General features: G+C 45.8%; 2 long non-coding RNA genes across 2 annotated transcripts; both read right to left on the bottom strand.

Annotated features, from left to right (window-relative positions):
* Nucleotides 1–3,800: 3,800 nt before the first annotated feature.
* Nucleotides 3,801–7,322, bottom strand: LOC146440341 (uncharacterized). The gene is made up of 2 exons (XR_014851406.1): nt 7,246–7,322; nt 3,801–4,302 (listed from the first exon to the last, which is right to left on the bottom strand). It is a non-coding gene; the product is annotated as an uncharacterized LOC146440341 (long non-coding RNA).
* Nucleotides 7,323–13,155: 5,833 nt separating this feature from the next.
* Nucleotides 13,156–16,912, bottom strand: LOC146440340 (uncharacterized). Its single transcript, XR_014851405.1, has 3 exons — nt 16,807–16,912; nt 13,661–13,752; nt 13,156–13,557 (listed from the first exon to the last, which is right to left on the bottom strand). It is a non-coding gene; the product is annotated as an uncharacterized LOC146440340 (long non-coding RNA).
* Between the last annotated feature and the right edge of the window lie 7,403 nt (nt 16,913–24,315).

Below are 24,315 nucleotides of genomic sequence, written 5' to 3'. Positions count from 1 at the left end.
CCCCAGTCTTGTCATAAATCTATCACACCAGCCCCTGGCTTTCCATTTCAGCCCACACACACCTACCTCATCCCCTTATCCTTTCTCCAACATTCTTTATTTGTGCATAGCAGCTTCTCTTTCGAGGATCTCACAGCTTGGGTGTGAGGCATCATCCCTGCCTGCCTCTCAGTACTTCCTTTCAGCTCAGCTTCCCATGCAGCAGGATAAGAGCCAGTGAGGTGTTACTGGCCAGAGGTTGTAAACAACAGAAATAGCACAAATTGAACAAAAAGCTCTTCTTCAGGTGAGGTTCCCACGGCAAGGAAGTTGTCCTGAAAGAAGGAGCAGAGGCAGTTAAAGCAGCTGGTGTTCCTCAACCATGCCCAAGACAGGAATGTGAGACCAAGATCATAACCTTGTGTAGATCTGGCAAGAGTTTCAGCACTTTCTTTCCACATTTGAACTGGAGTGAAGGCCAGAGCCCTTTCACAGGCATGTTCCCTGTGGATCAAAATAGAACCCACCGCCCAGTGCCTCCTCCAACTTCACCTTCCAATCTTCTTACCACACTATCTGATCTTCTTTCTAAGTCTGGACACACCATGCTATAGGTATAATAAATCATGCATCTCTCACCCTGAGGTGCCCAAACTGAGCTGCCAACCCTCAGAATAGAATCATGGTCTTGTACTTATTTTAATCACCATGCCTTCTCTGGGGCATGGCCAAAACTCCTGCCATCAGAAGTCACATTCAGAAATGTTTCATTTCCTGAGAATCCCTCTCAATCCTCCAGCACAGATGACACCACAGCTCTGTGTAAACTCCTGCCTTCCCAACCCCTCCTTGTCACATTCCAGCCTTCCTGACCCCCACAGCCACAGCCCCTGTGCTGCTCCATTGCAGAGCCCAGCTATGCTGCACCTGCACCACCAGCTCCCACAAATTTTCTGCAGTAGATTCAAGGCGTGGAGAGTTGTAGTACCTACTGTCTCACCTTCCTGTGCCCCAGCTTAGCGAATCCTCTGCAGTCCCAGATCTGCTGGGCCCTAGGAGCTGCAGCACTGCAGACTCTCCAAACCATGCCCAAGGCATGGCCAAACCTCACAGGCAGAGCCATGAGGGCAATTCTGTGGGGCTATGATCTCTCTGGGCTCACAATCCATGTGCCAAGTGCAGCCCTTTGGCACAACCAAGCATCCATCCTTCACCTGCACCTGTAAACCAAGTGAGCTCTGCAGGAAACTCATTTTTTCCCTGGAGACCATGCAGTGGAGGCTTACAGTGAGGGATTCAGGGTGAGAGTGAATGGTGTGCAGTAGGCTCCTGCGTCTTGCCACTGCCTTTGCCCTAGGCACATCACGCAACATCCTCAAGACTCTTCATGAATGACCCTAGAGAAGGCACCTCAGCAGGCCATGAGCCCAATGTACTGACCCTTGTGGCAGAAAATGAACAAGAAACTCAACTCTTCACAAGCCCATGAGTTCACTCTGAGCCCTTTGTGGGAGTCATTCCTCTAGACTGCAACAGCAGCATCTCCTCTGCCCTGGCTCAGGCTCCCACAGCATCACAGATGAATCACATCCTCACAGTTTCCCTCTGTTTTCTTTGCTGGGAGTCCCAGACAGCTGGCTCTAACACAGGCAACAGCTCTGCAGATGTCCACACTCAGACACTGGATTCGCTGCTCTGGGCTAGCTGCTGGTGAGAAGCAGAGCCCTGTCCCTTCCCACCCCTTCAGCATTTCTAGAGATGCCTAAAGGAGACCACTGGAGCTTTTCTCCAGAAAGGGGCATCCAGGACTGGGTTCCAGCTCTGTGCTAAGTCCTCCACAGCTGCCTTTCCTTTGCTTCTTCTGCTTCTGCACTGCAGTAGGACAAGCAGAAGTCACTGTTCTCAGAATGGGAGGCTGCCTTCAGACATGGAGTCAGTACCCTGTTCAGAGAAGTCAAAAGGCCTTCTAAATTACCAAGTGCTTTTTTAGCACTCCATAGTCTTGGGATAGGGAGAGAAGATGAGGCAGATGCTTTTGAGCCACTCTCCTCACAATTCCCATCTCCCTTGGTTATTTAGGAGACTCAGCTGAATACTACATTTCAGGTTTAAACCAGAAAAATTAGGGTATTTTTAATACAAGCATTTTCCATACAACTTGTTAAATACTTCACTTTTAAAATCAAGTTTGGGACACCTGCTGCATCCTGCAGGTGGGCATAGCTCAGCACTTCAATTGCTGTGTGGTACCACATTGACATCCCTGGGGCTGATGTCCCCTAATCCCTTCACATGCCACCCCCTTTGAATCCATGCCCTCTAGGAATGTGCTCCTCATATTGCAGTGCCTTGGCCTCTGAGCGTTTATTTGAACAGACAGCTACAGCTGGGGATTTTTGTCTCTGCACAGACTTTGAACAGCTGCTTGAGGTTCCACCCAGCCCAGCTCCCACCCTCTGGTGGGAAGCACGTCAGGCTGGGAGGAACAGAGTAGCAGAAATCCTGTGGATGTCTTGGAGCTGCAGCAGGAGCAGAACTCAGCTGAGCCAGGGGGGCTGAGGTGAGCAGAGAACCAGCTGATGAACTGTGCAGGACAAATGTGGAGCTCCCTGAATGTCCTCGATGAAAAATGGGGGCTTTTTATAATACAAATGGAGGATTACCCTGGCTAGGGAAAGGCTGATGACATGGGGAGCAGTTTTGCACACCATGGCTGCATCTCTGTCTGTGTCAGGCCCAGGGGAGCATTGCTGAGGTGGATATGCTCATATTACCCAGATATTTTCATGGCATTTGTAGATGGGCATTGAGCACAGATGATGGCATCAGTATAATTTTTACCACTTGGAACTAGAGAGTCCCAGGAGATTCTGCAAATACAAACTATGCTCTTCTGAGGATGTGGCTTATTACTGGCTTAACCCCAGTGGTTGAGCTGCCAATAAACAGCCCTGCTCTTCCACCATCCCATCCCTGCAGTCTTCTTCTCCCTCCCCATCAGGTTTGCTGAGTGACACTGGAAGTTTTGGGGAATGGCTTTTCTGATCTGTCTGGAAATCAGGTTTAGTTCAGGTTTTAGGGTTTTTTGGCTGGGCTGATTTTCAAGCCTGATCACTGACCTGACCTGATATACTGAGCAGGCACAAGGGCACTGAGCTGACCCAAGGAATGGAGTTTAAAACCTGTGAAAAGAGAACATGCCTGTGCAAACAAGGTCAAGGAGCAGACAAGATCTCCTGGTTACAACCTGGCACAGCTGTATTTTCCATGAAGTGCCTCACAGGGAGTTAATGTGCTGATGGTGCTGCTGCAGCAGAGATTCATTACTCTGCAGGAGACAACTTTCCCTTGGAGAACCATCTTGAGCCTGGACATTTTTCTTTCTCTAGAGAAATGTAAAATCTGAATTGCTCTGAAGGGGTGAGACGATCACCTGTATTTCTTGCAAACATGATCCCAGACACACCAAGATTTTTCCCTCTGTCCAAAAACCAGTGGAAGAAATTCAAAATGTCTCTGTGGTTAAACAGAACATCTTCAGAGTGAGCTGTTGTTCAGATGCTGTCCTTATCATGGAAAAAAATCAACAATGGTTTTCTCTCCTCTCCCACCTGCCCAACAGGACTTCAAGGAGACACACACCCAGGACCAAAATTTTGTGTTGCAAAGAGCATCGTGATTTGAATCATCCTGGAATTTCATGAGTCTTCATGAAAGTAATGCTCTCTCAAGACTGTTGCTGTGCTAAGATGTAATTTTTAAGTTTTAAACTGTGATATCCAACACTGAAAATCAAATCAAAAATCCCACTTCAAAAAACATATTAAAAAGACGTTTTATTCTGAAATTATGTTGAAGCCAGACACATCTACATAATGTGAATCTTCTCTTTTGAAGTAAAATTTCAGGCTAAATTAACATGGCTTTACAATGCATTTTCATTGCAAGCAACTCTTTACTAATGCAAAATTATTTCTCAGCAAGTTGCGCACCAAAACTGAGGAATGTGGGAAATCCGGATCAGGAGCAAGCTGAAAGTGTGCCTACTTAGGTTCTTTGTTAATTAAGATGGATTAAGTCTTTGCTGTGGACTGGAGATTTCTTAAAGGTGGGGCAGCAAGGTGTTGTCTCTGGTGAGATTAGGAAATCTCTATTTTCATTCCCACTGCTGATACCCCAGACAATATAAATGCGCAGAATGTGATCTAGTAAAAGCTTTCAGTCTCAGCTGAGGCTTTGCATTCCAGCTGTCAGGTTTTCACTTGTTTACCTTGGAGCCTGGCTTCAAGGGTTACGATAGAACAGATAATTGGAACTGAGTGGCTGCCAGCAAGAGAAAAAAAATGTTTCAATAAAAAGTATTTTATTCTGCTATGGATACTTATATGAACAAACGGCACCCTTGGGGACAAACCAGAAATAATCCTAAGCATTTCTCTCCCTCCCTCTCTCCCCATACCTCCCCTGCAGCAGATTTCATGCCACACACAGCATTGCTGCACGTAGATTTCTATCGGTGTTTCACCGCCATGGGCCCCAGGAGCTTTCAGAGCCAGGATTGCTGTGCTATTACAAAGGCCCTGTGGAACAGGGAGCTCAGGAGCTGAAGCTGAGCAGGGGCTGGGAGTGTCCCTCTCATGGGCACTACCTCCCATCCTCGTTTTCACTGGTCATTGCTGTTGCATCCTTGTGCCGGGGAAAGGCTGAGCCCTAGGGCTGCCCCATCCTGCTCTTGTACCTGACACCATCCCCCAACACTTGCCCACCCCCTGGATCTAGAGAGATTGCTGGTGTGATTTGTCCAGTGCAGAGATAAGAACAAACCCTGAAACTCTAACAGGACCTCACACTTTGAGCTCTGAGTCCCTCCCTGCAGGAACCCAAATCTGGCTTTCACAAGAGACAAAAGGTTTTCAGGTTGTCCAGGCCCAACCTTTGAAAACATGTTCAAAATCAAGTAATCTCCTTATTTATTAATAGCACCTCTCTAAACAAAACCTTCTGGAGGAAGCCCTGTGTTTACGTGCTGAGCCTGTTGTCAGAAAGTCAGGAACCCAAAGTCTGACTGTAACAGTAGCCAGAATCTCAAAGGGAAAATATGTCAAAGCTATGTATGGCTCATACCGAATTTTGCTGCTCAGCCCTGCCTCCCTGCGCCCCCTTGGCAGCTAAGTCTGAAAACTGGTTAAACTGTTTCAACTGGCCCTTCAAGTCCATTAACCAGCTCTCTAGCAAGTCATTAAATTAGCATGGCACACGAGAAATCCCTGGCAATGCACACTTTCATTATCACCTCCTAAGGGAACTTGAACTCCAGTGAAGATATGGCCACTTAAATCACTGAAACCCCATGTGAGCATCTTGTGTTTCACAGCCGTGATGGGAACTGGGATGCTGAGCACCCCCAGCCAAGCCAGTTTTGTCATCTCTAGCTGGGAGCTGCTGCCTCTGTGCCAGGCGAGCTCCTGGAGCATGGCTCCATGCCCAGTCCTGGACTGTAGTACAAAGGATGTCCCTGGGGCTAAAGCTGTGCACAAGGTAGGACCAGCTCCTGCCTTGGGGAGTGACACTGCACCACAGCACCACCTCACCACCTTCCCACACTCCAACAGCTTCTTAGATCTGGCAACAGCTCTCTCACACCTGCAGAGGGTGATGGGTCACTCAGCTGCAGCTAAAACGGGGATTAGTTTTCAGTCTGCTCAGCTCCCTCACCTCTCTCCCTGCAGAAGCACCTAGGCCAGCACAGGCAGCCTTGGTTTAGAAAGGTTTAAGATGCTGTGGCCTTTGCCATCATGATTGCTATAGTGTAATTCAAAAGTCTGATCTGTCATGCCTGGTTGAGACCTGCATGGGTCAGGAAGTCTGCCCTTGATGATTTCATGGAAAGCCAGAACCCACCACTTCTGCCTGAATCCTCATCTTGGTTTGCCTACTTTCTTGCTCTAAAGCACTGCATTTAACTCTGCAAAGGCAATGTTAAACCTTTCAGGTTTATTATTTGAACATGACTCTGCACGTCAGTGTCTTCAGTAGTAAATGCAGGTATGAATTTCCACTTCTTTTACACCCATCCTTCTTACCTTGTCCTAACTGGAGTGATTAATACCACCAGTGTGATCATGCCTTTCTTCAGTGATAAATGACTTTTATATCAAGCATGTAAAGATCTGGGGAATGTGCAGACCAGTGTCCCACTGCACATTGCAAAACAATGACAAAGATGAGCTAAGGCTTCTCTTTTTCACCAACCATGCAAGTCAACAAAGTTTCCTTAATTGGACTCTTTGGTTTGATATTTGTTTCTTAGCAGGAGGAAGTTAAAAAAATGAAGCCCCTGAACACCAGTGGGTAGTATAACCTTCGTCTTTCTTAATGTTGCTATTATTTTCCAGTCACATTTTTTACTGCTGAACACTTCCTGTGCAGGATTTCCACCAGACTTCTTACGTGTACTTGCCCCAGTGTGCAATAATGTTCATCCTCCACTGAAGATTGATCCTCTGACACAGAGAAAATCTGCTTTTTTTAATGCATATGGTGCTGTAGCAAAAGCACATCTGGATGATCTTGAGAGAGCTATTACACAAATGCTTAAATATTTCAGAAATATTGTAAATTCCTTTTTATTTTAGATTTTAATATTCAGCTGGCAGGGTCTGCTGCCAGTGATGTACATGAATGCTGAATTGACCTCTCACTGCCGCTTTGATTTCACCGATTCAGTGGAACAGGGTGCTTGTGTACACAATGGAAAAGACTGTCAAAGCACTTTGATTGATGCCAGATTTATACTGCTCACATTAAAGCAAGGCCGTGGCTAACACTCTGAAATGACTGGGAGATGATAATGCTATGGGCCACTTTGGAAAACATGTAACCCTAAAGCTAGCCCTAGTTACTTACCCAAATCCAGAATCTGGGTAATCCCGCTAAGGAAGATGTAGGAGCAGCAGTGCTGGGGCCTTGCAAAAATGGCCCTGCAAGGCTCTTTCAAGAGTCAGTGTCCCTGGAGCTCGAGGCTCTTTAGATCTCTCAACCCTAAACCTAGGCGTAACCCTAACCCTAACCCCAGCCCTAGTTACTTATCTGAGACCATGACCTTGGTAGTCCAGCTCAGAAAGTTACAGGAGCAGCAATGTTGGGGCCTTGCCATGATGGCCTTGGGAGGCTCTTTGCAGCACCAGTGTGCCTGGAGCTCTAGGCTCTTTAGATCTCTCAACCCTAACCCTAGGCGTAACCCTAAACCTGGCCCTAGATATTTACCCAAACTGAGCACCTCGGTAGTCCAGCTCAGAAAGAGGGAGGAGCAGAAATGTTGGGGCCCTGCTGCGCTGGCCATGGCAGCCTCCTTCCAGAGCCAATGTGCCCGCAGCTCAAGCCTCTTTAGATCTCTCAACCCTAACCCTAGCCGTAACCCTAACTCTAGCCCTAGTTAATTACCCGAGCCAATTACCGGGGTACTCCTGCTGAGAAAGATGGAGGAGCAGCCATGTTAGGGCTTTCTTGGAATAGCCTTGGAATGGTTTTTCCAGCACCAACGTGCCTGGAGCTCGAAGGTCTTTAGACCTCTCAACCCTAACCCTAGCCGTAACCCTAACTCTAGCCCTAGTTAATTATTTGAGTAGAGTGCCTGAGTTCTCCAGCTGAGAAAGGTGGAGGAGCAGCCATGTTAGGGCCTTCTCACATTGGCCTTGGGAGACTCTTTCCAGCGTCAGTGTGCCTGCAGCTCGAGGCACTTTAGATGTCTCAACCCTAACCCTAGCCGTAACCCTAACCCTAGCCCTAGTTACTTAACCTGCGACCACAACCTAGGTACTCCAGCTCAGAAAGATACAGTAGCAGCAATGTTGTGGCCTTGCTGCAATGGCCTTGGGAGGCTCTTTGCAGCGCCAGTGTGCCTGGAGCTCGAGGCTCTTTAGATCTCTCAACCCTAACCCTAGGCGTAACCCTAACCTTAGCCCTAGTGGCTTTTCCAAAGCCATGACCTTGGTACTCCAGCTCAGAAAGATACAGGAGCAGCAATGTTGGGGCCTTTCCCTGATGGCCTTTATCTCAATGTCTCACTTTTGCTTCTCCCAGGCCTGGGAAGGGGCAATTGGCTTTCTTATATACTATCTCACACTGTAATTACTACCATAGAATCTCCTCTTTTCTCCATTTGGGCCATACCTTGAGTTATGAGCCTTGGAAGAATTCAACGTTTCTCAAAATTCCTTCAAAGTCCAGCTCAATGTGAGGCAATTCCAGAAAGCATTTCAAGTAAGTAAATAATGAGCTTTAAGTTTGTCAAAATAGGCCTTCTCCAGGAACTGCAACAGAAAAATAGCTCCCACAGCTGACTCGTCCTATGTAGAACCAGCAGGAAAGGCAGAAGAATGTGGAGTCCCTGGTCACACCTGATGGAACTTGCCAGAGTGCTTGTACACCCTGAGGTGCAAAGAGGGCCTTTCAGCTCACTGCTGCTCAGAAACCCAAAATGGCAAACTCCAAACAAGCATGAAGCAGCAAAGCAATGAAAAAGAAATATCATTTCCTGCTTTATCCCAACACAACCCCTGTTTGGTGAGCCCAAAGGGACTACAGAAATACCACTGAGATTGGGATCTCAATTTGTCAGTTTAGATTATCTGTGTGTAAATCACACAAAGCAGAGGGTGTTCCTTCACGGTGTTGGGGGTGCTGCTTTGCCACCAAAGTGCCTGTCTGGGTTTCTGGATGCACTTTACTTTGGCAACATGACTGCACATCCCAAGGCTGAGCCCTGAGCCTGTGCTGTGCCAGTCAGGCTCCCTGAGCCCTCATGGGGATGGTAAAAAAAGCTGCTGGCTCTTTGGGGAAAAAGATGAAACCACAACTTCAGAAAGATGTAAGGCATTGAGTAGGGAGGGTCAAGCCTTTTTCAGTGATCAGATTAGAGAGAAGCAGTGTTAATAAAAGGACAGATATTGGTAGATTTAGAGTCACTGTGTAAAGATTTGCCTATTTGAATGGGTACAAAGGACAACCCTGCAACAGCAGGGTTTGAGGGGACACTCCAGGCTTAGACCCTGATGCTTAAGGCTTTCAGCTCTTCTTTAGGCAAGGATGGTAGGCTGGACCACATGCTCTCCATGGATCCTTTTCAATCTGAATTATTCCCTGAGTCCATGAACATGTTTTAAATGTGCAGAAGAATTTTCTAAAGTTTCTAAAGTTTCTTGAGAAACTGATGGGATAAGAAGCACGTGTTTACTCTGTCTTCTGGTGAGTGTCCTCTGCTGAGACTGACAATATCTCAGTACAGTTGCTGGCACTGCCTCAGATTTTCTGGGTGATCCTGAAAATAAGAACAGTTGGACTAAATGTCCAAGGAACACATCATCCTTTCTTTGGCAGGAGCAAAAGCAGGTGCTGGGTAAACTGCTGAACCAGTAATCCCTGTGCTGTACTTTTAGTGCCCACATGTTCAGTGATGAGAGCAGCCCTTTCTTCCTTCTGCTCTTTGCCTGTCTCTGAAGCAGAGCTCTGTTTTCTCTCTATGTTTTTAAGAGATCCAGTGGCACAAGACGTCCCAAGTCTCACTAAGCCATTGTTGCACTCAGCTGCAAACTCCTCTCTCCTCTGATTGCCCACAGGCACAGCACCATGAAAACATTGCCTTCTGTCACTTAGTCTGTCACTGAAGAGCAAACCCTGGAGGATAAATTCAAATAGTGCTTGCTCTTTTTTTTTAATGGAATTCAGAAATACGTTTTCACTTCTCTTTAGTTTCAAAGATGTTTTTACAGAGAGCTAGCACACAAGTCAGACAGCAGTTTTCCTCTTTGCAGGTGCATAATGGGAATCACATTCTCCTGCTCGAGCTTTGTCCTCCTGCCTGACCTACTGATAGTGTAGGATGCACTGAGGATGGGAAAATGATGAGATATGAGAGAATAAATCCTCTGGCACAGCTCAGCTGCCCTCACTCAGTGCAGAGTGCCTGTGCCAGGCAAAGTGCAAAACTCTTCTTCTGCCAGAGTCTGCAGAGACAGGGGTTAGTTTGTTGTGATTTAGAGAATCCAGAGGTTTGTGCCAAACCCTAAACCCAACACTTGTGTTGTCACTGATACCATTGCAGGAGGGAGCCAGAGGCATCAAGCAGTAAATTCAAGAGAATTAAAACCATCTGCTGCCCAGGACTGCCAGCCCACATCTCCCTGAAGAGTCTACTGAGGCAAGCAGTTACAATATCCAAGTTAAATTTCCTTGAAAGCCACCGAAACCCAGCCAGCAATGCCATCCCTCTTACACATAGCAGGAGGAAAAGCCAACCAAACCAAACCAACAATTTTACTGGAAATTCTAGATCTTTCTAGGATGCATCTAGAAAGTCTTGAGTTGGAAGGGACTTAAAAAATCCTCTAGCTCCAAACCCCTTGCCATGAGCAGTGATGCCACCTGCTAGATCAGGTTTCCCAAGACCCCATCCAACCTAGCCTTCCAGATCTTTCCAGAGAGTGGTTAGATATATGTTCATGACACATGATTGCATACGTAAGTATATATGAACATCTTTTGGCTGGATCTGAGTTCTCACATCAGTTGAGCACCTGTCCTAAGGAGCCTCCTACATAAACAGGCATCCATGTGACTCTAATTTTCACAGCCCTGGGAATAATGCTCTGGATTCAGTATCTGGGATTCCAAAAGTGGACAAAATGTGACCAGAGGCAGTGATAACCCAGTTCCTTACACAGAGACGGGAAAGAGGTCTGATTTATTATTTATAATCTAGAGGCAAACACCATCAAGGGGGCAATGATATCATTTTTCAGTGGGCTGAACAAGGCTGACAGAAGTGTCCTCTCAGTCTCTCTAAATTCCTGTGAGCTGAAAGTGCTCCCATCTCAGCAGCAGTTTTCTCCAGAAGCCAGCTAGTGCTCTCAGTGCCTTTTGCCAATAGCAGCTATAATTACATTTAAAGGATGATTTGCAGAAGCAGAAGGAGGAGAACATGTGCAGACCAATGTTACACAACATTGTAGGGAGTTTGCACACTTCTGTCATTCCAGCAAACCACTTACAATGACATTCACATACTCCTATTTTGTCTCCGTATTTTGGAGATAAGACAATTTTGAATTCTTCTGTGGGATTATCTGATAGATGCGGATCTTTGACTCATTGCAGCCATTCAAGGGGAGCTCGATGAGCCCAAAACAATTCTTTGTTATGAATGGCCATTGTGATCCCATAAAAACAATGGCAAGGGATGTCACACATCCTTTCCTGAGCTTCAGAGAGGGATGCTCAAATACAAGAACTTAAAAATGAAACAGCATCATTTCTATGAAGTAGGAGTGACTGCAGTATGTGCTGCCACTTCTCTTGGTGTTTGTGTAAGTACTTTTTTCCTCCAAATGCTGTCCTTTCTCCCCAAGTCTGAGCTGTAATTAGAATTCTACCTTTAAATCTGAGTGCATTTTGTAGGTTTAATAGGGCATCCAGCAGCAATAATGGCAATAATTACAAACGTGTTTGGTGTTCAGAACTAAAGAAAAATACCCTAAAGATGAAAAATGTGATCACTCAAAAATTGTTTTGAAACAACACAGGCAGAAACGGGCAAGTTTGTGTGGCTATAAATATCACTAGCATAGAGCTTACATTATTTAGGGCACGTGCGTTACAAGCGATCTTCTAAAAGACTCTCGGCAGCGATAAAGCTTGAGAGCACAAGCGACCTGGGAAATATCAAAATATTATAATCTGCTTTGGAGACACACTGCTTTTCTTTATGGCTTGGAAAAATATACTCGAGATTCCAGCTGCACTCTACTGCAGGAGCGCCTGTTTATGGCAAGCGGAGAGTGCTGGGGGAAGTATTGCTAAAGAAGTTGGCAATAGATCAGCATGAGCAACTTGGTAGCAAGTTGCTTTAATGGCATTGTATATCCTGTCCTGAATGTCATGGTGAAACCTAGCAGGGAACAGTTTGTTACAACCACCTTCCAGTCATCCCACATGTATCACCAGGATCCAAACCACATGCAGCGTGGACACAAGACAAACTGGTAGGGATCTTGGTTATCACCAGTTGTTCCTTGGGTCCTTAGGAGAAATTCTGCTGGAATTTGGCAATATCTTGAACACAAACTGTTCCCAATAAGCCATCAGGAGACTTGAAGTACTCTGTTTTTTCATCTGCCCTCCAAAGGGCAGGAGTACAAACTGAATATGTCTAAACAACGAAGTACTGTAACTCATCTCCTTATTATTTTTAATTTATCCATGAACCATTTCTCCCTGTAGCTCCTCTCAGACACTACTAAAATTGTCTCATAACAAAACTGGGAGGTTTCCCATTTTTTCAGCCTTGGAAATGAAGTATGACAAGCTAAAACTTATCTGAAAGTTTTATTTAACCCCAAGCTGCTCCTTTGTACGGCCATCATGCTATGTAAGTCCAAGCTGTGCACCCAAGAGGCGTCTGACTCCAGGCACTTGGTCTCAGCACATGCAGTACCACAAGGAACAAGCCACATTGTGGGACATTTGCAGTTCTTTCCTTCTGGAGTTTCCCACTTATTTTCCCACATTCAGTCTCCCAGGTGGAAGAAGTGGTGCACTGTTTCTGGTGTCAGCTGTGCCACCACACCCCAGCTCTCACGTCTCTGCTGGCTGGAGAAACAAGGTCCTAAGCTGAAAACATGGCATATGGTGTTGGTGGTTGATGAAATTAAGACACAATCTTGTTCTGCAGAGCCAGGCAGAAATCTAACGTGTCTCCGCATCTTGGACAAGTCAAAATTAAATGTTTCCAACCTCACACTGCACGCTGGTGCTTCTCCAATGCTGTTATCAGCTTAGGTACTGAGGTCAGAGGTAAGAGAATTGTTTCTTGTGTCATGCAACAATTTCACACAGTTGAGAGTGGGAACACAAAGTGGCAGTGAAACAGCAGTCATCTTGGGACCCTGCTCTGAGCACTGATGCTGGAAGTGCTCTATCCAAGCTAACAGGGCAGCTGCTGCAGAGCCAGGGCTCCAGGTATGGTCAGCGGGAAAAGACATGGAACTCACCCAGATTATTCACTGCAATCCACTAAAGGCTGCTTGGAAGGTTGGATCAGCTGTCTCCACAGGCAGCAAGCCTGGAGTAAAATCTCCTGTTTGAACACACTGGGTGGATTAGCTTTTCCCGGCCTACAGGAGGGTCTCTCCATCCCTGGAGACCCTGAGAAGTTTGGATACCAATAGGTTGGGAAGACCCTGTGTGAAGAAGTGGCCCTAGAGCCTGATGCTGTCCCAGCTGCTGTGTTTAATATGGCATTAGGCTCAATTTAGTTGCCTAACCAGCAGTTCCCAGTGCTATTCAGGACACCCTTTTGCCTTTTTCTTCAATACTGCTGCAAACTCTGTGCCCATCTCCTCACATTGGTAGCCATTTTGGCTCACTTAGGGCATCCCACAAGGCACAGAGTGTCTATATTTCAGCTTGGAAACGAGGCCCATTATCCTCACTTTTTAAAAAATATTGGCATCCACAAAACAAACTCAGACTTACAAGATACATTGCCTGTCAGTTTGTGTTTCTGTATGCAGGATCCAGCGCCTGTGGACGAAGATATAAATACATGCCCAAGCTTATGCAAACTTTCAACCAGGAGAGCAGCAGCTCTCGCCAGCAGTTTCTGAATCTCATTTTCTAAATATACCTTGCCCAGTTCATGGGAGGAACATGGTGTTTGGCACCTCCCGAGGGGAAACACAGATGTTTGGCTCCCAGTCCCTGGAATTTCTTGAACTTCTGTGGACAAAAGGGGAAAGGTCAGAGGTTGAGCAGCACTATTTATTTTGACTCATTTTCTACCAATTGTTCAAACCGTGCACAGATAGGGCATTTCAAGACCCATGGGGTCTGCCTGCCTGGCATGGCAAATTCCAGTCATTCCTTCAGACTGATGGGGACAATTCAAGCCCCACTGAGGTAAAGTGGCTTGACCAGCCCTCAGCCTGTTGAGGAAAGACCCGTTCCAGACAGACCACTCTGTCTGGTTCAAGCAGGACCACAAGAGAGAAAGGGAGAGAGGAGACACTTGCTGGATTTCAAATATTCTTTTTTTCACTCACCTAGACTTTAATTTACCTAAGTAAGAGGGAGTGGTGAGGGCACTGGAAAAGGTTGCCCAGAGAGTCTGTGAATGTCCCATCCCTGGAAGTGTTTGAAGTAGGGTTGGATGTGGTCCAGAGTGACCTGATCTGGTGGAAGGTGTCCCTGCCCATGGCAGGGGAATTGGAACTAGATTATCCTAAAAGTCCCTTCCAAGCCAAACCATTCTGTAAATTTCAGAATAAAAAGTCTGCAGCACACCCCCAAAATAAAAGGTATTTGCTCAGAGCTAGGTCCTCAGGATTGAGGCAGAAAAAATGTGCAGCCCTAAGAAAAGAGCTAGGATCAGCACAGTCCCTTCTAGCGTCACTCTCCTAAGAGCAGGTGGCTGCTCCCACAAGGACATGGACTGTCCCATAGCTATCTTTCCCAGCCCAAGCAGTCACACACATGGCTATCAGAGAGCATCCCAGGCCTGGGCCCTCACTGGGATGGTCACCCAAAAGCTGTTGTGCTCTGAATTGCCCCAGCCTACATGGAGGAGCAGTGTCCAGCTGCACCAAGTGCTTTCTGTGCTACCAGAGGATCTACGCTCTCCATGGGTGATGAACATGGGAGGTTTCATGTCAAAAAAAAGGGGGGAAAAAAAAAAGGAAAAAAAAGCCTACATGTCCTCCAGTTGCTTTTTCTGTAAATATGTTCTGTGCTAAAAACTAAACACTGCAGGAATAATTGCAATGGCTCTCTCAACAGCAGCTCAGGGTGGCATAACATGTTCCTGACATTATTGCTGCTCACATAATGGGAAAGGACATCACAAATGCTGCCTCATCTCTCCATCCTGCTCCCATGTCACCTGCAACAGCCACACTTGACCAATAATTGCCCTGTGAAAATGTCCCCAGTTTGGAGGAAATTCCTGCCACAGAGGTGGCACTCATTCTGCACTACTTTCAGGTATTTCTGTGGTGAGAGGGAGAGAGATCTGAGACACCTGCATCATCTACTCTGTCCTGCTCACCCAAAGCCTGTTGGGACCAGAGGGCTTCATGCATCAGCTGCAGCCTCCCCTTATGCTGACTCTGAATCACCATCTGGCACTGGGTGGTTTCCAGCACCTGGGAAACATGAATATGGATCAATGCCATCTTTCTTCCTCTCCTTCCTTCTGTCCCTCCTTTGGGCATGCTCTGTGCTTACATCTGCAGCTTTGAGGGCTGCAAATACCAATAAAGATCTAAGCAAATGAAAGCTCCAGCCTGCATTCTCATTGAATGCAAACAAGATGTTTCTAGAAACAACCCTATTTCATTCACTTATATGTATGTTGCTGATTTAACCTCTCACAGAAGTTTTTTGGGTTGGGATAAAGTGGTAACATTCCATTCTGGCATCTCCTCCCTTTGTTTCCTCACTAGCCCCCAAGATGGTTTCAAATGCACTCTCATTCCCCCTCCTACTACAACAGGCAGAAAATCTGTTTAGAAGTAGCAGCAAGAGCACAACCACTTCTGTGGTCATTCCTGCCATGCCTGCTGCATGTCAGCACCACCAGTGCAGGCCAATCTGCCTAATCTGGGCTCCTACAGCAAGTATTGAAGTGATCTCAGGGCATGCTACAATCCAAAGTGGTCTCCGTGCAAGAGTAAAAGCAGTGCTGTGTCTTAACCACTGAGTTAACATTTTGAAATTTAAATGTACCCAGGTCTCTGTTTTTTTTGTATATCTACAGTATCTAGCACTCCAGTACTCTGATTAATCTGTGATGTTCCCAGGCAAGGTCCCAAAACAAACAAGAAGCTGCAAATCAGCAATCTGAACCACCCACTAAAATGAAGAGGAGTGTGACTTTATTTCCACTGGAGCAGGAGTACTCTTTATATCATTTCCAGATCAAGAAGCAGACTCCAGGAGGTCCAAATTCTTTGGCCTGGCTACCAGACCTCAATTGTCTGGTTTTAGGGGCACAGTACAGCTGGGTTAATATTCAACATTCCTGTAAAGGAGATTGGTCACACAGTGTTCTCCATGACCTCCTCCCATGCTGGCAGTAGCCCTGTGAGGGTGTAGCTGGCACAACATCAGTCAGCAAGACCCTGCACCATGGCAGTGCTGGTGAACCCCTGTGCAGATGGCAGGAAAAGGCTGTGAACAGGTCTTTGAGGTCATGTTGCTCATGAGAGCCATGTCTGGAAATAAATAACCAACCATCCACACCTCCAGTTTGTCTTCACTTAAAATGTACATCTCTCCCTACCTACCATTGCTCAAATTAATTTGAGCCCTGACTCGACGAAGCATCCAAACATGTGTTCCATTTCAACCACTGGTCCTGGGGGAGCAGAGAGATGGGGCAATGGCACAACAGATGCCAAGTTCATTCCTGTGTATTTGCGTAAGGACAGTAACCACTTTTGCAGGAGGATGACATCCCCTGCTCAATTTATCCCCAGGGGAAAAGCTGTGCAGTCTCTGCTCTCCTGTGTCCTCAATACATCCTCCTTGTCACTGTTCCTGTCTTGGCAATGCTGGCAGAGTTGTGGACTAGGCTAGAACTGTCTCAAAGTGCTGGTGGGGCCTTGCCACAGTTCAATCCCAGCTGGCAACTCAACCCCACACAGCCACTGGTTCACACACCCAGCCCAGTGTGATGGGGGAGAGAATCAGGAGGGCAAAAGTGAGATAAAGACATTTTGATAAGGAACACAAGAGCTGCACACACAAGCAAAACAAAACAAGGAATCGATTTACCCCTTCCCATGGGCAGGCTGGTGTTCAGCCATCACTGGGAGAGCAGGGCTCATCACACGTAACTGTGACTTGGGAAGATGAACTCCAAATATCCTACCTTCCTCCTTCTCCCCACACTTTATATACTGAGCATGACGAATATGCTATGGAGTATCCCTGTGTCAGCTGTCCTGGCTGTGTCCCCTCCCAGCTCCTTCTGCATCCCTCACACTGGGTGGGGTGAGGAGCAGAAAAGTCCTCAGTGCTGTGCAAACCCTGCTCAGCAATAACAAAAACATCCCTGAGTTATCAATACTCTTTCCAGCACAAACACAAAACACAGCCCCATACCAGCTACTGCAAAGAAAATTAACTCTCTCCGAGCCAAAACCATCACAGGTTTCTACCCAGGGCTGTTTGCCACTGCTCCTTCTTGCCCACAGGGCTGTGGGAAGGCAATGGATGGGGTAGGCTGCAGCCCAAATCTGGGGAGGCTCTGTCCTTTGTGGGTCTGGTTAAATGGAGCATCACAAAACCAACAGGTTCTCAAATGCTGCTAGCAAAAGAGTAAGGACAGCTTTTTCTGACCATTCCCAAGTGAAAAGAGAGGACAGGGGCATGAAGCAAGCAAGACTCAGTATAAGTGGAGGATGCTCCATCCCTCAGAACAGCTTTCCACCTCCAAATAGATGAAGTCCAAGTGCAAATATGGTCCTGCTTAGGGACAGATGATAAGGATTGATGCCATAAGCAAAGCAACAAGATCTTAAACCTCTTGCTACAAGTGTGGGAAGCCACTCAGAGGAACCAGAAATCATGCAGAATGATGGGGGCTATGAACTCAGGAGCTTAGCTCTGGTCTGCTGGGATTGCTGTCATAACTCCAATCTTAGCACATCATCTGTTTAAGGAGATAGGAAGGGGGGAAGGAGTGCAGGGGTGCTGTTATGCATCAAGTATACATAGCACTGCCAGCAACCTGTCACTGGACGATGAAGAGCATGGGGATGGAGCCACAGAGTCAGTGCATGAAGGATGTGGAATGAAAGGGAAAGCAGTGAGGTCTCTCCTCTGGACCACCAGGACTGGGCAGCAGGAGAGCAAAATGTCTGGACTGACTCTCAAACTGCCAGAAAAGATGCAAGGGAGAAGCTGTGATCCCTGACTGGGGCTGAGGGTGGCTCCTGGCAGTTAGACGTCTCTGTTTATATTCCAGCTGCCTCCCATGGAAAGTGCACTGAGTCTGGCACTTCAGAGCAAATGTAAAACAGCAGGAACTTTGATTCATGACTGGGATTTATCTAGGTACTGCCCGTAGTCTTTGTGGTAAGGCTCAGATTTTATAGTTCACTGCCCCAGGTTGTGATTCATGGTGAGAGAGGCCATTAAAAAGAGATTTACAGGAGATACAGGAGAACTGTCCAAATTATCCACTAAGGCTAAGCAGAGTCACTTCTCTTCAGCCAGAATTAGACACCTTATCCTGGTCAGTCCCTTTTTCTAGCAGAAGAAAGATGCACAGAGGAGCATTATGCAGCCAGACTGTTCCTATAGCAGTACTGTGTGCAGCGGGAGGTCTGAGCCTTGGCCCTAGTGCTTAACACAGCCCTGGGCCATCCTGCAGGATTCTTAGCACAGACTCCAGATCAGTTTTAGCCCAGAGAGCACTCTCCTCATTTGGAAAGGGAGAGACATCATCCGCATGGAAGTAAGCTGGGCCATGATGTACACATCATAATGAGCAAAAAAGGGGCTTGCTGGTTTATTTACTCATGAGTACAGGTACAACATCAGACACTGAAGATTTGGTTTAGGTTCCTCTAGATTCAAGTCTTCCATCACTATGGAGGGTGCAAACTATATGATATGGAGAGATAGGGCTCACTTTGTCAGTGCTGCTGAAGGAGTTCTAGCCTTACAAAAATTGTGCACATTTATTGAAGCAGACACTGGACACCTCATCCACCAACCCTTAGACTCACAGCACCTCAGACATTACAGCTATTGCTGGCCCAAAGAAGAATCAATTGTTTTACACAGCGTGAAAGATCCACAAATCCCCAGCATTTAGAAAGCCCCACTAAAGCATCACACAGTTTGATACCCAGGATGCTCTCCAGGGCTGCCTGAGAGACCTGCCTCTATCTCCTTCATCTGCAGACAATGACCCCATCCCTATTCCTGCAAGCATATGTCATCATTAGGCACTTCCTTACCCTGGCAGTATTGGCTTCACACTTCATCCATGCTCAGGAGACCTTGTTCTCCCCAGATCAGACCCAGTGTCACCCAGGCTGAGGCAGACAGCTATCCTCTTGCACGCATACCCCAAAGAAGTCAAAAAAAGCTGTGGCAGCATTAGTGTTCCATTACATCATTGCACAGGGACACAAAATCATTTTCATATGATATACTACTGGCTAAAATGGTAATATGAACTCCTTGCTTCATGTACTGAGGAATTTAGTCCAGACAGAATGAAGCTGCTAGACTGAACTGCATGTCATCTCTGACTGGAACATGACTGAAGAACTCAAATATGTGTCCTTGAGCAGACACATGGCTCTGTGGGTTGGGAGGTTGTTCCTTTGTTGGGTTTTTTTGTTTGGTTGGTTGGTTTTTTTCTACAGTAATATAATTTTCAACCCAGATAAAGATGCACAGACTGTGTGGATCACATGAAAATAAGGAGGCTTGAGGACTCACAAAGGGTAGACAACACTCAGATTATCCTAAGTGCTTTAAACACATCAGGAAAGTGAGAGGGAGAGGCTGTGCCTGTGGGAGGGGGCACAGCTGAAAATATTCCCAGGGCCCATGTCTTGACGCTTACATGAGCTGAATCTTTGATTTCAACTGAGGACTCTCACAAGCTTTGCAAGCATAGCCAAACATCATTTCACAGATGTGCACAAAGCTGTGCCTTCTACCTCCCTCATTCCCACAGGAGAATAGCCCTGCAAAGTACCTCTTCACAGTTCCTCACTTAAGGGCCCATTCGTAAAGGTTATTTGTTGACTTGAGTGCTTTCTAATGTGGCACATACAGATGGTTAATTATTAGCAATTTCCATTAACAACATAATAAATGGTCATACATTTATGCTCATATAAACGTGGGTTCAGCAGGACACAGAGGGCTGACCTCTCAACAGCCAGGGAGGGATGCTAGCCTCCCTACACTGGGTAGGTGACAAGGATGCACAGCTCCCTTCCCCTCCTATTCAGGCAGAACTCACTCTGCTCCCAGGCTGTGCTGTCAGACTGGACAAGAACCCCAGTTTTCATTTATTTTCCAAAATAGGATTTAGTTTCAAATCTACCCCCAAACGAGTCTTGTTTTTCAGACAAGAGAACTGGGACATCTAGAAATTAAGACCTGATTAGACAAGTGGTATCAGTTCGAGAAGTCTAAATACTCCATCATCCTCTCTTGGCAAATGTTTGCATCCCAGATTCTTGGCTTATATTTTAATTTGCTTTCTCAAGAATTGCATTTTACTTGGGATTAATAGGTGTTGGCATTGTACTTACACCAATCCTACCTAACCTGCAAACTTTCTCTTCCACATCCTTAACAGTAACCCATTTGCCTTCGCAGAGTCACAGAATCTGCTGAGTTGGAAGGGACCCACAAGGATCATCGAGTCAAACTCCTAGCCCTGCACAGGACAGCTCCAAGAGTCACACCATGAGGCCAAGAATATTGCAATCCTGGTCTATCCTACCAGATAAGTAACTGCAAAGTCTTAGATAGATTCCAGGGAAGGATAGGACTGCACTGGGAAATAACAAATGTCACAGTCTGCAAAGGGAAAAATGCAAGCTTTATTTAATTTCTGTCTCATTACAAACACTGTGTCCTGGTTCTGAGAAACATGAACTAAAGCTGAGTCGATTTTATTGTGAGTGAGTAATGGACAATCCAGATGACTTGCCAGGAAGCACAGCCCAGGACTGTGCAGTACAGAGCTTCCAGGAAGAAAGAGCCATATTTGTGAACAGAAAGCAACACCACTCGTTATGACAGGCAATTCCCCATCTGAGAAGTGACGGAGCAAAGTCACCAAGCTCTCTTTATATGGAACAAGTCGACCAAACAGGAAGGTCTTAGGCGTGACAACGTCTGGATAAGAGAATAAAAAGTACATATATACCTTCCTGCCATTATGCTGGATAAAAAACTAGTGAGTATTTCATGCCTGTGGAAAGTCTGACATTGTGCAAGCACTTGTGCTCTGCAAAATGTGGAACCAGGCCAGCAGGGACCTGCTTGATTCTGCTCCACAGGGAGGGTTTGCTCCTCAGCTTCCCTGTGCTCACTGACACAGTGGTGAAGGTGTCCACCCAGCATGAAGGGCTTCAAGCCAAGCAAAACCAGAGTGTCTCATGAGTATCAGCACTCACTGGTCATTTCACTTAACAAAAGGGAGCACAGACTCTTCATGCTCCTCAGATGGCCACAGCAGAGCCAGAGTGGCAGATGTAAAATGGTAAAATGCTGGCTTCTACCAAATCCAAGGCAAAACTCCCACTGGTTTCTATAGACTCAGTTATTAATCCTTAGATTTCAAGGCTGAGGCAGACTATTGAACACCTTGTCTAAAACTCCCATGAGGAACCACAGTTCAGCACATCACCCCCAAATCTGCTAGTGAACCACAGCAGTGGTCCCCAGCTCCCCATGTCCCTTGGCCACATGATAGCACGTTAGTGGGAGGAACAACACATCTTACTCCTCATAGCCTCAGGCCTAGGATTTTATTTACAAGGAAATAAGCAGCGTGGTGTTTTGCCTGACAGAGATACCTTCTCATCATGGATGGAAGGTTATTGGTCTCAGAGACATCCCTTAAAAAGCTGTCTAGTCTTGCTTAGAGTGTTTCAGGTAGCAAAGAGTCCATATCTGCCCTCAGAAGTTCATTCAGAGGTTAGTTCTCCTCCTCCACGTGCATTTTTGGGATCTGTAGTGTTTCCTTTCCCCCTGGCTGCTCTTGGGAGCATGTGGTTTGGGTACTAATGCTGGATGCTGGCACCAAGTTGTATTTCACACGGAAAAATATGTAGCCCTCCATAAGCAGATTAGGAAACACAAACACTGAGAAATGGAGAACAGAATGGGAAAAGAACTCTTATCCAAACACCCAGGGCAAGAATCAAGGCCTCCACTTGGTGAGAAAACTAGGGAAAACATGGGATTTAAAAATGAAACTGATGGAAGACCCTGTTTGCACCATCACAGTGATAGTGTTCCCTCACTCCTGACAGGCCCATCATGGTCCCATTTATAGCCAAGCTCAGTTCTGTATAAACACCACAAGATGTCTCTTGTTCAAGTCAGCTGCACAGAATTCAAAGACATCTGGATTGTTCAACGTTTCCGTGGTCTTGTGGGTCTTGTCGTGCATGAGAAAGGTGGCTGGAGCCCACCAATCTACTGGGCACCACAACAAAAAGGAGCCATTGCAGCCTGAGGTGTGATGGAAGCTGCAGGAGAGTTCATCTTCAACAGCAGCTGGTCCCCAGAGCTGCCACACCCTCCAGTGCTGCCCCACATCTGCAGATGCTCTCCCACACACTGCTCCTACCTCCTCCAAATCTCCACTCTTTCTTCCTCTCCCTCTTTCTGCTTTTCTCTCTAGCTTGTCCTTTGGACCTTATTCCGTTTTCATTACTCTGCACTGTTTCAATACCCCTAGCAAAACCTGGGCAGCACAAAAAATAAACCCAAAGGCAAAAAGAAGGCAGAAATATTTAATACATAAACAGCTGGTTTGTAGGAATTCCGATGTCATTACTTCAAGAGAATAAAGGAGGAGTATAAATTCTAATGCAAGTCTCCCACTCAGTTGTAAAACATGTTGCTGTATTTACACTAAAATAATCATCAGAAAAACAGTTATGTGTTTTTTCCCAGAAAACTCTATCCTGGATTTGTTCTTAGAGAGGAAATTCTTTATAGCCTCTTACACCCCCCACTTTGATGCCTGCTATTTTAGGCTTGTTCCACTTCTTTTTTGCCTCTCTCTCCATAAAACTGGAATCACTTTAGTCCACAAGGTTACTTCACAAAGCTTTCTTCTCAGCATATGAATCCAATTTTAGATTTTCAGGCTTAAAAATAAATATCTGACAAAAACCCCCAACCAAACAAAAACTATGTTCTAAAGAGGGAGGAGATAAAGAAAGCTCCAGCATCCATTGTTTCAGCCTTAGCTATCTCCAACATATGCAGCAGGGTCACATCCTTTTTACTGCAAGGGATGTGTAATCTCTGGATGGATCTGCTTAGTAAAGATTTAGTACTGAATGGGTGGTGCCTGAAAGAATAGGAGTGTGACTGTAGTGTGTTGTCCAGGGATGGCTCCTCATTAAGCTGCCCAGAAAAAACAGTGTATGCATGCAAATTAGAAAACTCTTGGGGAAAAAGCCACTTACACAGTAATGCCCTAGCTCTCAGAAAATCTGTTCTGTAAAATTACTTGTTTGTGGAAGACTGCACTTTACTTCTATACTTTCTATTAAGTGTGTAAAAATATCTTAATGGCCTTTTGCAAATTATAGTTGGGCAACATTTGCAGTAGATGTGGCTACTCAGTAGCCGTGTTGGATGTTCAGACATTGTTTTAACACAGGCTGTTAGCTGGAACAAGGGACCAACACAAGCCTTCTGAAATACATTTGAGGCTGCCATCCACATGAGAAATTACTTCAGCCATTCTCTAATATCATCTTCCCTCTCCAAGATTCTTCAAAGAGAAGGGGTTTGCATGAGGTAGGTGTCCAAACCTCAAAAAGCAGTGAAAGTGTGTCTCAAAGACAGAGAAATATCCCATCCAAAGCTTTGGTTCCTGGGCACAATCCCTCCAATGCCATGTGGGACTTGGGGGTTTTGGGGGTTTTTTTGCCACTTGGTTACCAGTTCAGCCTTTCCCATTCCAGCTCCTCATTTCCTTCCTCCCAAGATCCCCAAATCTTCATTTAGACAATCGCATTTCTAAAAATTATTACTGGAAATGTGCCCAAAAGGATTTTGACAATGTTCATACATTACTGATGCTTTGGGTTCATTTAAATAAAGGAATATTCATTCTAAAAACAGCAACTTCTTAAAGCATAAAACTTTGGCAGAAATAAGCCTTTATTTTTTAATCCATCCTAACTGCATTTAACTGATACCATCCAAATTATTAATTAATTAATATTATTAATATATTATTCATAACTGGGCAGTTCCCACAGGACCCGAGAGAGCAGCAATACATACACACTAGATGTGATCCCTGAAAAAGTAACACATTGGCTGATAAAATTATCATGCACATGTAGTATACATGATAATACAGTAGTATTTAAACACTACTAATCGACATTTTAATCGGTGAGAATTTTCTACAAGCAGCCAGCAAAGCACTTGAATAAGTACCTATTCATTCTGGAAAAATATAATTTCTACAGTATTTCCCTGTTACACTCCCCACCACAAGGCCCAGTAAATTCCTGAGTTACAGCCTTTTCCTGGACACAGGTC

This window comes from Lichenostomus cassidix, chromosome 3, assembly GCF_008360975.1.
Source record: "Lichenostomus cassidix isolate B80296 chromosome 3, HeHo_3.0, whole genome shotgun sequence".
NCBI classification, from domain to species: Eukaryota; Metazoa; Chordata; class Aves; order Passeriformes; family Meliphagidae; genus Lichenostomus; species Lichenostomus cassidix.
Note: the sequence above shows the minus strand (reverse complement) of the source record. Positions and strands in the feature narration are given on the sequence as shown.